This window comes from Otolemur garnettii, unplaced genomic scaffold (genome assembly GCF_000181295.1).
Source record: "Otolemur garnettii isolate 467f Iridium unplaced genomic scaffold, OtoGar3 scaffold00088, whole genome shotgun sequence".
NCBI classification, from domain to species: Eukaryota; Metazoa; Chordata; class Mammalia; order Primates; family Galagidae; genus Otolemur; species Otolemur garnettii.
Window position 1 is genome coordinate 4349449 of NW_003852483.1, and position 15125 is coordinate 4364573.

Below are 15125 nucleotides of genomic sequence, written 5' to 3' on the forward strand. Positions count from 1 at the left end.
TATGCAGAGGAAATAGCTCCCCCTGAGTCCCAATCAGGACAGGGCAAGGGGCAAGGGGCAGAGAGGAGATCTATGTGGGGTCTGTTCACATGCTTGTGTCTGGGATATAACTAAGGTGACCAGATTTTTAACATTGGTAAAGCGGGACACCATTGATGGGGTGGGGTGGGGGGTTGGGGCATGGCGGGCAGTGCCTTACAACAATGCAAACTTTGATAAGCAGTTCTCGATAATCAGTTCTCAACAATTATTTGTTATGATTAAATTTTAACATTATAAAATTAACAAAAATAATATAAAATTCATATCCTGGCGAAATAGCCACATGGCAGCCGAAAACCATATATTCCCTTCCTGTTCTCCCGCATTCCCTAGCTTGTTGAACATTCTTTCCAAAAATTGGGACTTTTTAAAAATGCCTTAGGACATGGGACAAATTGTTAAAAATCAGGTCTGACCCACCAAAAGCAGGATGTCTGGTCACCTTACTCTGGGGTGGGGGAGGGACTTGTTTGTTCCAGACAGTTTGGCTCCTTCTGAGCTAATTGTCCTTGCCTAGAAGCAAGAGAGGGATGACACCGATTTCACCTGGGCAACCTTGCCCAGGAGGGGAGTAGGGAGTTTACATTAGCCTTTTCATTTCCAAATGAAGTTACATTAACCTCTTCATTCCCAAATGGAGTTACATTAACCTTTTCAGCAGCTGAAAACTGTATATTCTCTTCCCATTCTCCCACTGTTTCCTAGCTTGTCATGCATTCTTTCTAAAAATCAGGACTTTTTAAAAATGCTGCGGGACATGGGACAAATTGTTAAAAATCGGGACTGTCCCGCCAAAAGCAGGATGTCTGGTCACCTTAGATATGACAGAGGGCAGGAGCATGTCAAGTTCCCCTCCAGGATATTGGGGCAGGACAAAGATTTGTCCGTCTGAACAAACAGACCCCCCCCCCCTTGCTGTGGCTCAGGGACTGACCCCAGGAGCCCTTGGAATTTTGCACTGAGCCCCTGATAATTTCTTTCCCCAGTGATGACTAAACTCTTGCATTTGTACATAAAGATTTGTATTTGTATCCTACTCTTCCTCCCTGAAACACTATACCCACCAGTATAAGGATGACCAGACCTCTAGGAGCAGGGTTACTTCCAGCTTATGGTGGCCACAGGTCTGGTGGGAGCTGAAGACAGAGACTGAGAGGGCTGAGGGTCAGCTGCCCTCCTGCCAGCCACCAGCACAGTAGATCTGGGGCTGCCTGGGATTTAACATTTGGTGTCTGGGAGCTTCCTTGGGGTGGGATCCAGGTGGTTGCTGGAGGGAGACATCTGGGCAGGTAGGAGTGAGATGAGAAATTGATAAAGAGGAAGGCTGAGCTGAGGAGCACATACCCCCTCTTTCCCAGGACTATCTTGTGCCCCCATGTCTGCCAAAGTCCCCTCATCCTGTGCTTATGGCTGTACTCTCCACTCCTTTTCCCCAGCCCACCTCTCAGAATCTGTGACTCCAGCATGGACAAGACCCCAAACCTGGCCTCATTCCCTCCCAGTCAATTCTTTCTCTATGTTCTACTCTCTGATTCTTCCTTCAGGGCTTGTGACAAGTGGAGACAGCTATGACTCCTTGGCATCACTTATCACTCAGCTATGGTTATGATGGTGGGTAATGGCCCAGTGGCTATGGCAGGTGGGGTACAGCTATCTCATATTATGGTGGCTTAGCCCTTCTGCTGGGTGACAAAGTGCACCATGTCTGGGCTCTTACCTGCCCCATCTACCCACAGAACCTATTAGGCAACTGGACATATTCACCTCTACCACCTTCCATTCTTCTGTTCCTGTGGACAGTACTCACACTGGCTTGCCCTATGTGGCTTAGGAAAAGATAGTGTACTCCTGGAGGAGCTTTTCCTGGCTGCAACTCCTTTTCTCTTCCCAGGTTGGTCTCTACATAGAAAAAGCGGCTCTGAGTATGTGTTAGGCTTAATCAGTGTACACCATGGCCTGTACACCATGGCCTGAAGGTCCAGAAACTCCCAGAACAGTACATCATGAAAGTTTTGGTGGAATGGACATCCCTATCTGTGACCCTACCACATGGTGACCTGGCATTTGCCTGAGCAACACATCAAGCACTCAGGGAAAATATAAGGAGTGAATATCAGTGGTGTGTTGGGGCCCACAGTCAGGGATGGACAGCACTTCAGTCATAGCTGAGACTCCTGCACTGCTCCTCACCCTCCTAGCTGTTATTTGATCCCATCTTTGTTTTGGCTGAACACTCCCCAGGAGGATGTAAAACCCGTGTTTCCTCCACCCATGCACCCCCCAAACCCTTTAATTCACCTTGAACCTGTACAGTGGGGCCAACTAGTAGGTTCTTATACTCTGAATATGTCTCCCCCCAAATTTCTATGTGATGGTATTCAGAAGTGGTGCCTATATGATGTAATTAGAGCTAAACAAGGTCATGAGGGTGGCTCCCCCATGCTGACAAGAGTGTCCATAGAAGAAGAGGAGGAGACACCAGAGCAGTCTCTCTGTCCACCACCTGAGGATACAGTGTGAGCTAGGAAGCAGGCTCAGGCCAGAACCCAGCCACACTGGTGCTCTAACCTCAGACTTCTATCCTCCAGACTGTGATAAACACATTTCTGTTTGTTAAGCCTCCAGGCTATGGGACTTTGTCATAGCAACCAGATCTGACCAGGACAGGGTCCCTCATCTCAGGAGCTTCCTTTTTGACAGGTACCTGGAAACCATGGGTTAGAGGCACAAGAAAAAATGAAGAAACTTTGAGAGTATGGCATAAGCTCTGAATCAAGAAAGTGGTGAAACAGAATCTAGAAGAATCTTCCCAAACTGACCACATCATGGTGTCCAACCCCAAGGGACATCACAATGCTCACAGCAGGTGCTCTGTTGATCCTGACACTGAAGCATCCCAGATGCTTCACCTCCCTATCCACTCATGGCTTCTCCACAGAAACCCTGTGAAGAGGTAAGGCTGAGCCAGGTCCCACTCTAGTGCCTTGCATCTCAGGACGGCACTAGGTGGGTTTGGCTCCAGAGCCCCCCCATCACTGTGGGCAATGATGTGCTGAGGGGCATGCTGGAGGAAGCCACAGCCTCGTGGGGAAACTGCAACTGACAACAGGAGCAAGACCAGCCCCATAAACAACAGTGCTTTCTGACCATGGTCAGGATGGACCAGCTCCAGGGGACTGCCCTTTTGTAGCTGCACTTTTATTCCAACTTCACAGCTACATGGCATTCAGGTGCCTGTGCGCTGGGCAGTATTGGTGAGAATTGCCTCATTTGGAGGATCCTGGCCAAGCATCTGATAAACGGCCAGGCCTGCCTGAGTCTGCCCGTCATTCATCATCTGCTCATCCCTGGGACAGATTCTCAGGAATTGCCACTACTCTCATGTACCTTCTGTGAGGGACTGAATAAACCCTTTTACTGAATTCTTAGATGAGATGTCAGAGAGGACGCTTTGTGTGCAGACCTGAGCCTTGAGCTCATTTTAGGCAAATGTACCATGATTAAAGCTGTCATAAATGGCAGCTCATTTTCCATTTCCATCCCATTCCCCATCAAAACAAATCCCACTTCTTATAACAAAGTGCTCCCTTGGAATTTTCTTTGTCTCAGGTCATCCCAAAGATAATGTTGAGAAACTATATCAAGTGCATAGTATTTGCATAAAGCATATGTGGGATTAAAAGATATTCTCTAGGATTAAAAACACCATAAAAATCTCACATGTGGAGACAGGGCCATAAGGCTCCTAATAAATGTAAGTAGAGGGACTACTTGTGATAAAATGCTCCCCCTCCCACAATCTAAAACAGACTCAATGCAAGCTTTTCTCCTTTAAAATGTGCTAAAGGAGAGTTTCAAAAGCACAAATCACATAAACCCAGTTTTGACACTGGGACCATCAAGTGTCTGAACCAGCTGGGCAGACAGGATCCTACCCCATCTAATGCTTTTCTGTGCACTCTCCATGAAAGGGACAGAGTAAGTCTGTCTCAAGTGTACTCATCACAAAGCATTCCTCATTCAGATCCATTGCTTTGTTTTCCTTTTTCACGTCATTATATTTTTAGAGATAGGATCTTGGTCTGATCTTCAGGCTCTGTTCCCCATATGTCATTGGGGAATTACAAATTAAAACAAGATATCACTACACACCTGTGAGATTGGCCTAAATGCAACATATTAACAACAACTAATAATGGCAAGGATAAGGAGCAAAAGGAATTCTTATTTATTACTTTTCAGATTACAAAGTGGTATAGCCACTAAACATACTTCTTATTCTTACCATATGATCCAGCAATTGTGTTCCTTAGTATTTACCCCAATGGACTTGAGATGGTTTAAAGCAGGCATCCTCAAACTGCGGCCTGCAGGCCACATGCAGCCCGCCTAGGATGTTTATCCAGCCCACTGGGTGTTTTTGCCACTGCTGCCTGTCCTGCTTAGCAGCCGACTCATCCTGGGGCCCATGGTCCGGCCCTCCAATGGTCTGAGGGACAGTGAACTGGCCCCCTGTTTAAAAAGTTTGAGGACCCCTGGTTTAAAGACGTAAACATAAGACCCGAAAATACAAAACTACAAGAAGAAAATGTCTTGGCAAAGATTTTATGGCTAAGACTTCAACATCACAGGCAACAAAAATAAAAATAGACCAACAGGAATGTATTAAACCAAAAAGCTTCTGTACAGCAAAGAAAACAATCAGCAGGATGGAGAGACAACCTGTTGAATGGAAGAAAATACAAAATAAAATAAAATGTAAACTATACATCTGACAATGTCTTAATATCCAAAATATACAAAAAATTTAAACAATAGTTAAAAAGAAAAGTACTGGTCACACATGTAATCCTAGCATTTTGAGAAGGCAAGACAGGTGAGTCACTTAAGTTCAAGAGTTGAGAGACCAGCCTCAGCAAGAGCTAGACTCCATCTCTACTAAAAACAGAAAAACTGGCTGGGTGTTGTAGCAGGTACCTATACTCCCAGCTACTCAGGATGTTGAAGCAAGAGGATCGCTTGCACCAAAAGTTTGAGATTGCTGTAAGCTGTGACACCATGGCACTTTACCCAGAGTGACAAAATAAGACTCTGTCTTAAGAAAAGAAAATTCTATTACTAACATGCACAAAGGACATGAACAGACATACAAATGGCCAACAGGTATATCCTGGGCCTATAATTAGGTTGTCTGGGTGTGTGCAAATGGTGAGTGCATATGTGGGTGTAAATGTGTAGGTTACATCTCTTTGTGCCTGTATGTTACCACGTGTGTGGATGAATGTGGCTGTGCATGTGTCTATATGTATTTCTATGTGTCTGTGTGTCTCTGTGCAGTGTGTCTTACTGTGTGTTTGTGTGTGTATGCTAGTGTATGAGTGTGTGTGTGCAGCTGGTGTTTGGGATAAAACAACCTAGTCGTGTGCACCAGGATGTGGTGCTCATTGCTTTCAGCATCTCCTTCATGTCCCCTTGGCTCAAGATCCCACCCAGCCAAGGACACTCATGCTCTCTCTCTTCCTTCTGCTCCCAGGTGGAGGCTGTGATTCACCCTCAATTCCTGGAAGAATTGCTTTCTGCAAAAACAAACATAGATTCTTTGGCCCTAACCCAGGAGCTGGAGCAGGAGGAAGGGCTCACCCTTGACCAGGCGAACTAGGAGATGGAGTAACACCCAGGGTAGAGGGGGCCCCAAGAAAAGCAGAAAAAATGAGGGAAACCAGAGGAGGGAGGAACAGCCAGGTAAACCTCAGCATAGGAGGGCCACCTGATATTGTCTTTCCCTGTCCTGAGGGGTGCACATCTTCCTGAAGGGAGACAAGTAGGAGTGTGGACAGATGCAGGAGGCCAGAGGACCAGAGAGATAGGGTAGGAGGCCAACTGCAGTGATGCCCAGCAGGGCAGCTAGCAGAGCCTCAAGCACTGTCTCTGACACCAAACTAAGTGAACTGCTGCCTTCCCTGCCTTCTGGTCAAATGCCATTCTCTACACCACCCTCTCAGCTCCTCTTCACAGCTGGAACAGGACCAGTAAATGGTGGTTTTCCTTCCTGTAGCTGGTGGAGAAGCGCCTGCTGGCCTTGAAGGAAAAAAGAAGCATGGGGGCATCCCTGACTCATCATACACCCCAGATGGAATCAAGTCGTTCTAAGTTAGCAGCTAGTCAAGGTGCAGACAGCAATGGCCATGGCCCACTACTAGGGTTTGGTACAGAAACCTTCCCAGCACAGATGGCTTCCCATGTCCCTCAAGGACACAGCAGAGTCCAAGATGACATGCCCAGGCCTATGGGCCCTGCTCTCTTCTCTGGGTGTCTGGAGTTCTCCAGGATGAGGGCCACCCAAACAACTGCTCCTTTCCAGGGCCTCAGCCTCACCACCCCTGGCCTGAGGACTAGGGAATCCTTAGGTCCCCAAGGGGCCTCTCCTGTTAGGCAGACATTCAGGCAAGGACATGGCTCCAGTAAAGATGAAGAAGAGCTCCCCAGCCTGACCTTCCTCCTGGCATCCCAGCACAGGCTGCTGCCCTGGGGTCTATCCCAGAGCCCTGTCATTGCCCAGCCACCATCTTCCCAGAGAAGAGGTCTCAGCCTGGCTGGGTACCCATTCCCTGCTGAAAAGACGGCCTACCCAGGGCCTCAGTTTGGAGTCTCTGGGGATCAACCCCTGGCCCAGTGGCCAGGTCTATCATTATAGCCTCAAAAGGGAATGGGTGACCTGTTTCTGTCTAGGATGAAGAAGAAGCAGTGCCATAGCCAGTAGGGACAGAGGGGTAGCCTCCCAGGGAGGTGCCAAGGAGGGTTGAGCCACTTGCAAAAAGAGCAGCTCCTTGCTGCATCTTAGAGCCCAAAGTTCCACGGGCTCCAGCTCACCTAGGACTGTACCACCTGGTCCTGGAGGGAACTTCAGGGGGTATGGGTGGGTGAGGTGAGGGTGGTGCCCTGGAGCATTTTGTGTTAATATGAATAAAAGTATTTTGTTGAAAATGCTGTCACACTGTTGCCCTTGTACTATTACCTGTTCTGCTCAGGGAGTGAGGATGATGAGGAAGAAGGAAGGGCCCACTAATGCCAGTCACTAGGGACCCATAGAGCCCCCGCATGTTCCCCTCTAGATGCAGCCCAGCCACATAGATGCTACTGTGCTGGCAGAATCTGACAAACCTCCTAGATCCTTTTGTCACCCACTCTCAAGGCCTCACCTGCTTCATGGGGGCTTCTCTGCAAGCCCATCATCATCTGTATCCCTTAACAATGTCTTCATTGACAGTGCTTTGGAGCCTTTCAGTTCTCTGGATAATTTATCCATTTTCTAGAATCACACTCAGGTGGGCACTTATCTAGGGATCTTCTTTGTGCTCCCTGAAGCAGGTAGACGACAACACTGGAATGATCCTCAGCGCAGCCATTGCTCTTCCCAGGATGGGGTTTGAAGAAAGGCTTGGTTCTTAGGGGACATGTCTTAATGGCATCTGGTTGGTTCAACAGCATATTAATGATATTAACATGTGCAGAGGTGGGAGCTCTGAATCCTAATTCCTAACAAGGACAAGGACAATGAGTAGAGAGGAGATTAATATGGAGTCAGTTCACAAGTCCGGGTCTAGGATATGACACTGGATGGGAGCATGTGCAGTCCTCTTGCAGGATGTCTGGGCAGGACAGAGACTTGTTCCTCTGAGTGAAGAGACCTACTTTGCTGTGGCTCAGGACTGACCTCAGTGGACCTCAGGATTTTGCACCAAGCCCTCTACAATTTCCATCCCCAGTGATGACTGATTTCTTGGGTGAAATTGTTTTAGATATATATATTTGTATTAATATCCTACACTTGCTTCCTGAAATACTATACCTATCAGAGATATTTTCAGAATATATTGAGGGAATTGATTCATTTTAGTCATAAAAATGAAAGCATGTTGTGTACCTGACATTGGGAGTGCTAAAGCTGAGTGGTTCATACAACTGGATTGTGCTGTATATATCAGATTTGTCCTCCACGGAGGATCTCACTTTTACTAAACTTACACAGATAAATAATTGCCCATGGTTTCAATGATTTGCTCTGGTGGCTAAGCCAAAACTGCAACCAAATTTTGCCCATGTGAATGATATCTAAAGGACAGAAATAACTGGTGTAATGGGCAAGTTCCCATTCCATCTCCCAGCTCTCCCCCCCCCAGGGTTGATTCCTAGAAAAGGCTTCAGAATAAGAAAGCATGGAAAGCCCCCAAGTTCACAAAAACTCCCTAGTCCCTGGTGAACAAACAATAGTGAGAAAGCTGTGTTACCCAAGCTGTATCTATTGTTACTCAGGCTGTAACCCCACCCCTAACCACAAGGTTTCGCTTCTGTACTGGCCTGCTTGCTTAGCTATGCAAAAAGAGTATAAAAGACAACCTGCCCTCCACTTCAGGGCCGACTGCCTCTCAGAGCAGCAGTCCCCTGCACAGGTATAATAAATCACCAATTAATTACATCTAAGTGGGGTCCAAGTCTATCTTTTCAGGTCACGATGGGTACAACACTGGCATTGTGTAGAGAGGATGTGCAGGAGTGAGGATGCAGTATGTTTGATATTTAAACATATCCACACTTAACAGTTTTTCTTTTTTGTCTTAAATTGGGGAGTTACTTATGTGGCATTTCTGGAATAATAAATAGAGTGAAGGGATCATCAAATCCTCTTCTTACAAAGCAGTGATGAAACTGAGGAAATAATCTAAAGCAACCATTTCAAGACTCTGAACACTGAGCAATCATCAAATTGAAAATAATTTACAAAAGTTAAAAAAATCCTATTGACCCTTCAGCAATAAGTGCATACACCTAAAGGATTAGCGGGTATGGGAGCTCATGTGAATCCCTACTCCTACCCCTACTAAACCTTCCCTAGGTTCATGAGTAACAGTAGTTCCTTGGGTGGCACCTGTGGCTCAAAGGAGGAGGGCACTAGCCCCATATACCAGAGGTGGCAGATTTAAAAAAACACTGCCTTCGCCCAAAAAAAGTAACAGTAGTTCCTCCAGGCCAAGGAAAGCCATGAAAAGCATACCTTTTCGCTGCTGCAGAGAGCTGATCTGGTTTGGAACAAAGCTCTGAATACCCAACATTTTTGACCATTGTCAGAAACAGTAGTGATACTATTAAAAACCAATAAGGAACAGCAATATTGCAGACTGTTTGAGGACATGATCCCAGTTGAGGTTAACAGCAGACTTATAGTCTAACAAAAAATCTTACAGGAAAAATCTAGAAAATAAGGAAGCCTTAGTACTCCATAAACTCCCACATATGCTTAGTTGTCTGGATAATGAACATCTGTGCAAGGTTGCATACATGCTGAGGAGAAATTATAGGCAATTCTAGCTATCTCCACAGACCTGACTGAATTTAAGGCCATGTGTAGGCAAGGAGAAGACAGGGTGAGTTCCAGAAGGAAGTAAAAGCTAGAAAGACCCATAAACTGTTGGAACTTTGGATGCATTTCCCAATCCACAGAAAATTCTGCTAGAAAAGCATGGAAACACTGCTGAGTCAAGGTGTTTGATGCCATAGAGGGGAGTCCTAGTAAGGCAGGCTTAAATATAATACAAGAATTGAAAAAAAAAACCTGAGGTGACATCAATAGCTGTATATCATAGAGGAGACACATAATTACTGAAACCAGAGGAGAAAAGAAAGATGACATACAGAAAAATGACATTCTTATTATTAGCTAACTTCTCATCAGAAAAACATGGAGATGAGAAGATAGTGAGATGAAGTAGTCAAGGTGCTAAAAGGAAAAGTTCATCAAATAAAAATTTTGTATCTAGCCAAATTAGCCTTTAATGGAAGTTGAAAGCATTGTCATTGTGAAGCTGTCAGATTCAAAGTGGCTTCACTTCTCAAACCCTGGCAAAATGGAGTCTGGGAAGGATGTCATGCATGATTCACCTGACAACAGGAATTATTTCCAGAAACTTTTCAAGCTTCAGCTTACCACAAGTCATATAAGGACAGTGCAGAACAGGACATATAGCTGATAATACAAGTTCACAAACACTTGCCTGACATAGTTTCACAAGCCCAATCCAATGCAATAGTGCACTATCACTTGAAGAATTACAAATTTTAGAAACTATCACCTCACACTAATCAGAGCTTGCCAGCTGCTAGAGGACACACTTCCATAGCTAATGAACTTTCTTTCAAAACAATTGACTAACCTCCTTTTGTGCCAGTAGATCTCTAATCTTTTCCTCTGCTGTCCACACATTCTGGAGGACACCCTGGTCTGTTATATGTCCCAGATTGCAATCCAACTTCTTATGCATTATTCCCAAATGAAATCTTTTTATATAGAGATTTGTCACGATATTTTTTATTTGTCATAGATAAACAAAAACTGAAAGAATTTATGGCTAATACTATATAATATATCTCAGAAGAAATATCAAAGAAAGTCTTTTAGTATGAAAGAAAATAATACCAAGAGTAAATCAAATCAAACAATGAAATAAAGAACAAAGAATCAGTAAACATAAAAGTAAGTATAAAAGGTCATATCAATGTATCTTTCTTTTTTGAGCAACTGAACTCAAATGATGTAAGAAAGCATAAAGTATTAAAATATTATACATTATATTGATGGGTTTCTCTCATAGACATATAAAAATAATCACATTAATGTGATCATTAGTGTGATTCCATATTGGGGAAATTTCCCTATTTGACCTAAGGTTATACTAATGTAGACTTCGGTAAATTTTTTTTTTTTTTTGAGACAGCATCTCACTGTTTCACCCTCAGTAGAGTGCTGTGGCATCACAGCTCACAGCAACCTCAAACTCTTGGGCTTAAGACATTTTCTTGTTTCAGCCTCCCAAGTAGCTGGGACTACAGATGCCCACCACAACACCCAGCTATTTTTTGGTTATAGTTTTCATGGTTGTTTGGCAGGTCTGAACTGGGTTCAAACTCATCAGCTCCGGTGTATGTGGCTGGCACCCTTAAGCTACAAGTGCTGAGCCAGACTTTGGTAAATTAAGGAGCATATTGTAATCATTCCAGCAACCATTAAGAAAGTGACTAGAAATACAGTTACCAAATTAGCAAAGGAATTAACATGACATGAAGAAATAGTTATGTAGCAGTAAAGAAATAAAAGTAGTGATAAAAATAAGAGACATAGAAGACAAACAGCAAAATGGATAATGTAATTCCAACCACTTATATATGAATATTCTAAGATTATCCATACAGAAAATCAATCAAGACACATCAGAGTACCACATGGACCTACAGACATTTATAGCATATTACATACAATACTACAAGAACAGACATTCTTCTCAAGAACACAAAGAACTTTCTCAAAGACCAAGGCACAAAGAAAATCTTATCAAATTTTAAAAATCAATATCATATCAAGTATTTTTTTGGACCACCATGAAACAAAACTAGAAGTCATTAACATGAGGGACATTGGACATTGTACAAATATATAGAAAACAAACAACATGCTCCTCAACAATCAATAGGTTAATGAAGAAATTAAACAGGAAATTAAATAATTGCTTGAGGCAAATCAAAATGAAAATGCAACTTACCAAAACCTATGGCTATGGCAAAAGCAGTTCTAAGAGGGAAGTTTACAACAATAAATGCATACATCAAGGAGTAGAAAGATCTTATATGAACAACCTAATGTTGCACCTAAAAGAAGTAGAAAAATAAGAACAAACTAAATCCAAAATTGGGAGAAAGAAATAATAAATAACAGAGGATAAATAAACAAAATAGAGACTAAAAAGGAATACAAAAAGATCCCTGAAAGGAACAGCTGGTTTTCTGAAAAGATAAACAAAATCAGCATGCCTTTAGGTAGACTAGGGTAAAAATAGAATTACAAATAAATAATATCAGAGATGAAAGGAGATATCTCAGTTGATACCACAGAAATACAAAGAGATCATTAGAGGCTATTATAAACAACCATATGCTAATAAATTAGAAATCTTAGAAGAAATGGATAAACTCTAGGACACATGCAACTTAGCAAGATTGAATCCTAAAGACATAGAACACCAAGACACAACAATAATCAATCAGCCATAAAAAGTCACCCTCTAATCCAATCCCAGGACTTGATGAATACTTACTGCTGAATACTACCAAACATTTCAAAAACAACTAATGCCAATTCTTTTCAAACTTATGCAAAAAATGAAGTGGAGGGAATTCTTCCAAATTCATTCTATGCAGCAATACTCTGACACCAAAACCAGACAAAGACAAGACAACAACAAAAAAGAAATCTATAAGTCAATATCCCTGATGAACATAGATGCAAAATTCTTCAACAAACTACCAACAAATTGAATTCACAAGTACATCAGAAAGATCATTCACCATGATCATGTGGGATGCAAGGATGCTTCAAAATATGCAAATCAATAAATAAGATATACCACATTAACAGACTAGAGGACAAAACCTATATGATCATCTCAACAAAGGCAGAAAAAGCAGTCAATAAAATTCAACACACCTTCATGACGAAAACCCTAAGCAAACCCTAAAACCTAAATTAGATATACAAAGAACGTAGCTCAACACATAAAAACTATATACAACAACCCCCCAGCTAACATCATACTGAATGGGAAAAGTTAAAACTTTTTCCTCTATAATCTGAAGCAAGACAAGGATGCCCACTGTCACTACTTCTACTCAATATAGTACTAAAAGGCCTCAGAGGCCTCCTGAGTAGCAGGGGCTATAAGTGCACACCACCATGCTCAGTTAATGCTTTTCATTTTTAACTTTTGTGGCGATGGGGTAGGGGGTATTACTATGTTGTTCAACTTGGTCTCAAACTCTGAACTCAGATAATCCTCTTGCCTCAGCTGAAAAGAAAACAGGTGTTTTGTTTAAAAAAAAAAAAAAAGAAAGGAAGGAAGGAGGGAGGGAAGGAATAGTTTTATTAGGATCGTTTCAACTATATAGGAAAAATAGAAAGCCATAGTTACCACCTAAATGTGGGTAATATTAACATTTTATTATTGTTGCTTCAGCCACTTTTTAAAATAAAAGCTTTATTAAGACATTCACATTGCATATATTCATCCATTCAAATCGTACAGTTCTTCACCAGTGGAGAAGTAAGTGGCAAATAATTAAAAAATAAAAAGTGACAAAAATTGAACCATCCTCTGGTTTTTCTGTAGAATTTGCAACTATCATCACAAATCAATAAATAAGGTATACCACATAAGTATGTTTGCAGAATTTATAGCTGTCACCATAGGAAATTTTAGAACATTTTCATCACTTCAGAAAGACACTCCTATCCTTTAACTACCACCCCCTTTTCCTTCATCTACAGTAGCCCTAAGCAGCTACTAACTTACATTCTTTTTACATAGTTTTCTTTTTTTAAGTTCTAGTGTTTTATTACACAATAGGGTAACTATGGTTAACAATATTGTATTGTATATTTCAAAAGAGAAGAAAAGATTATGAATGTTCTCATCACAAAGAAATGATAAATGTATGAGGTAATGGATATGCTATTATGATTTGATTATCATACAATGTACACAAGTATGAAAACATCACACTGTACCCTATAAATATGTACAATTATTTTGTTTCAATTAAAAAAAATGAGGATCTACAGAGACATGATAATTAAATATAATGTGATAGCCTGGTTCTGAAACAGAAAAAGGTCATCAGGTAAACACTAAATATGCACACAATAGAGGGACTTCAGTTTAAAATCTGTATCAGTAATGGTGCATTCAAATATGGGCATACGAACCATATCCTTCACTTGATTACCTGCTTTATCACAAGGCCCAATGCTAGAATCTACAGGTCAATGGTTCTCATTCAGGTCATATATTAGAATCAGCTGGGGAGCTTATAAAAAATTCTGATGACTAAGTTCCAGCCTATAACAATTAAATGAGAAATTTCCCAGCATAAAAACTAAGATTTTTTTAAATATTTAGCAAATTTCAATATAGACATACTTTTCTTTTGAGAGAATGCACATAAGTGTATTCTATTTTCAAAATGGCATCCTCTATTCAATAAAACATTTTAAAGTTTCATATGGAAGAGACAATTCACATATACTTGCCTTATACTTCTTAACACTACATGAATGCTTCTTGGTAACAATGAAATGTTGCATTTCAAACTTGTATGTAGAGAGCAATGTTGTTAAAACATACTCATTAAAAGGTGGAGTTGCCATCATAGTTTTCCATACTTTGGACTTTCATATGAATGAAATCCTAAAATTAGTGCCTTTTATAGCTGTCTTCGTTAATTTAGAATACTATTTCCAAGGTTCAGTCATGTTAGAGCATGTATTATTACATTAAACCTTCTTACTGCTGAATAATATTCCCTTGGGTGGATATACTAAAATTTCCTTCTCCATTCATGAGTTGCTAAACATTTGGGCTGTTTTCACTTCCTGGCTATTATGAATAATACTGCTAATAACATTAGTGTACAGGGTTTTGAGATGGTGTATGTTTCCATTTCTCATGGCTATATGTCTGAAAGGAGACTTACTGGGTTTTATGGGAACTCTATGTTTAACTTATTCAAAAGGTGCTATTCTCAATGCAGATGCATCAGTTTTGATACCCACTAGCCATGTATGAAGGTTCCAATTGGTATCTGCCTTTGAGTTCAATATTTGTTGTTGTCTGTCTTTTTGAAAACCATTATCCAAGTGGGTCTGAAGTTACAACTCATTGTAGTTTTGGTCTGCATTTCCCTGATGTGGAGCTTCTTTTCATATATTTATTGTTAATTTTTATATCTTCCTGGAGCAGTGTCTATTCAACCTCTGCCCATTTTTAATTGATTTGTCTTTTATTACTGATTTATAAGAATTCTTTATATAGTCTAGATAACAATCCCTTTCCAATATATAATTTGCAACACTATTCTCCCATTCCATTATGGGAGCCGGCACCTTACTCCTTTGAACCACAGTGCTCTTTGAAGTATGAAAGTTTTTACCTTGAATGATCCAACTTATCTATTTTTTTTCTTGTTCCTTGTGCTTTTGGTGT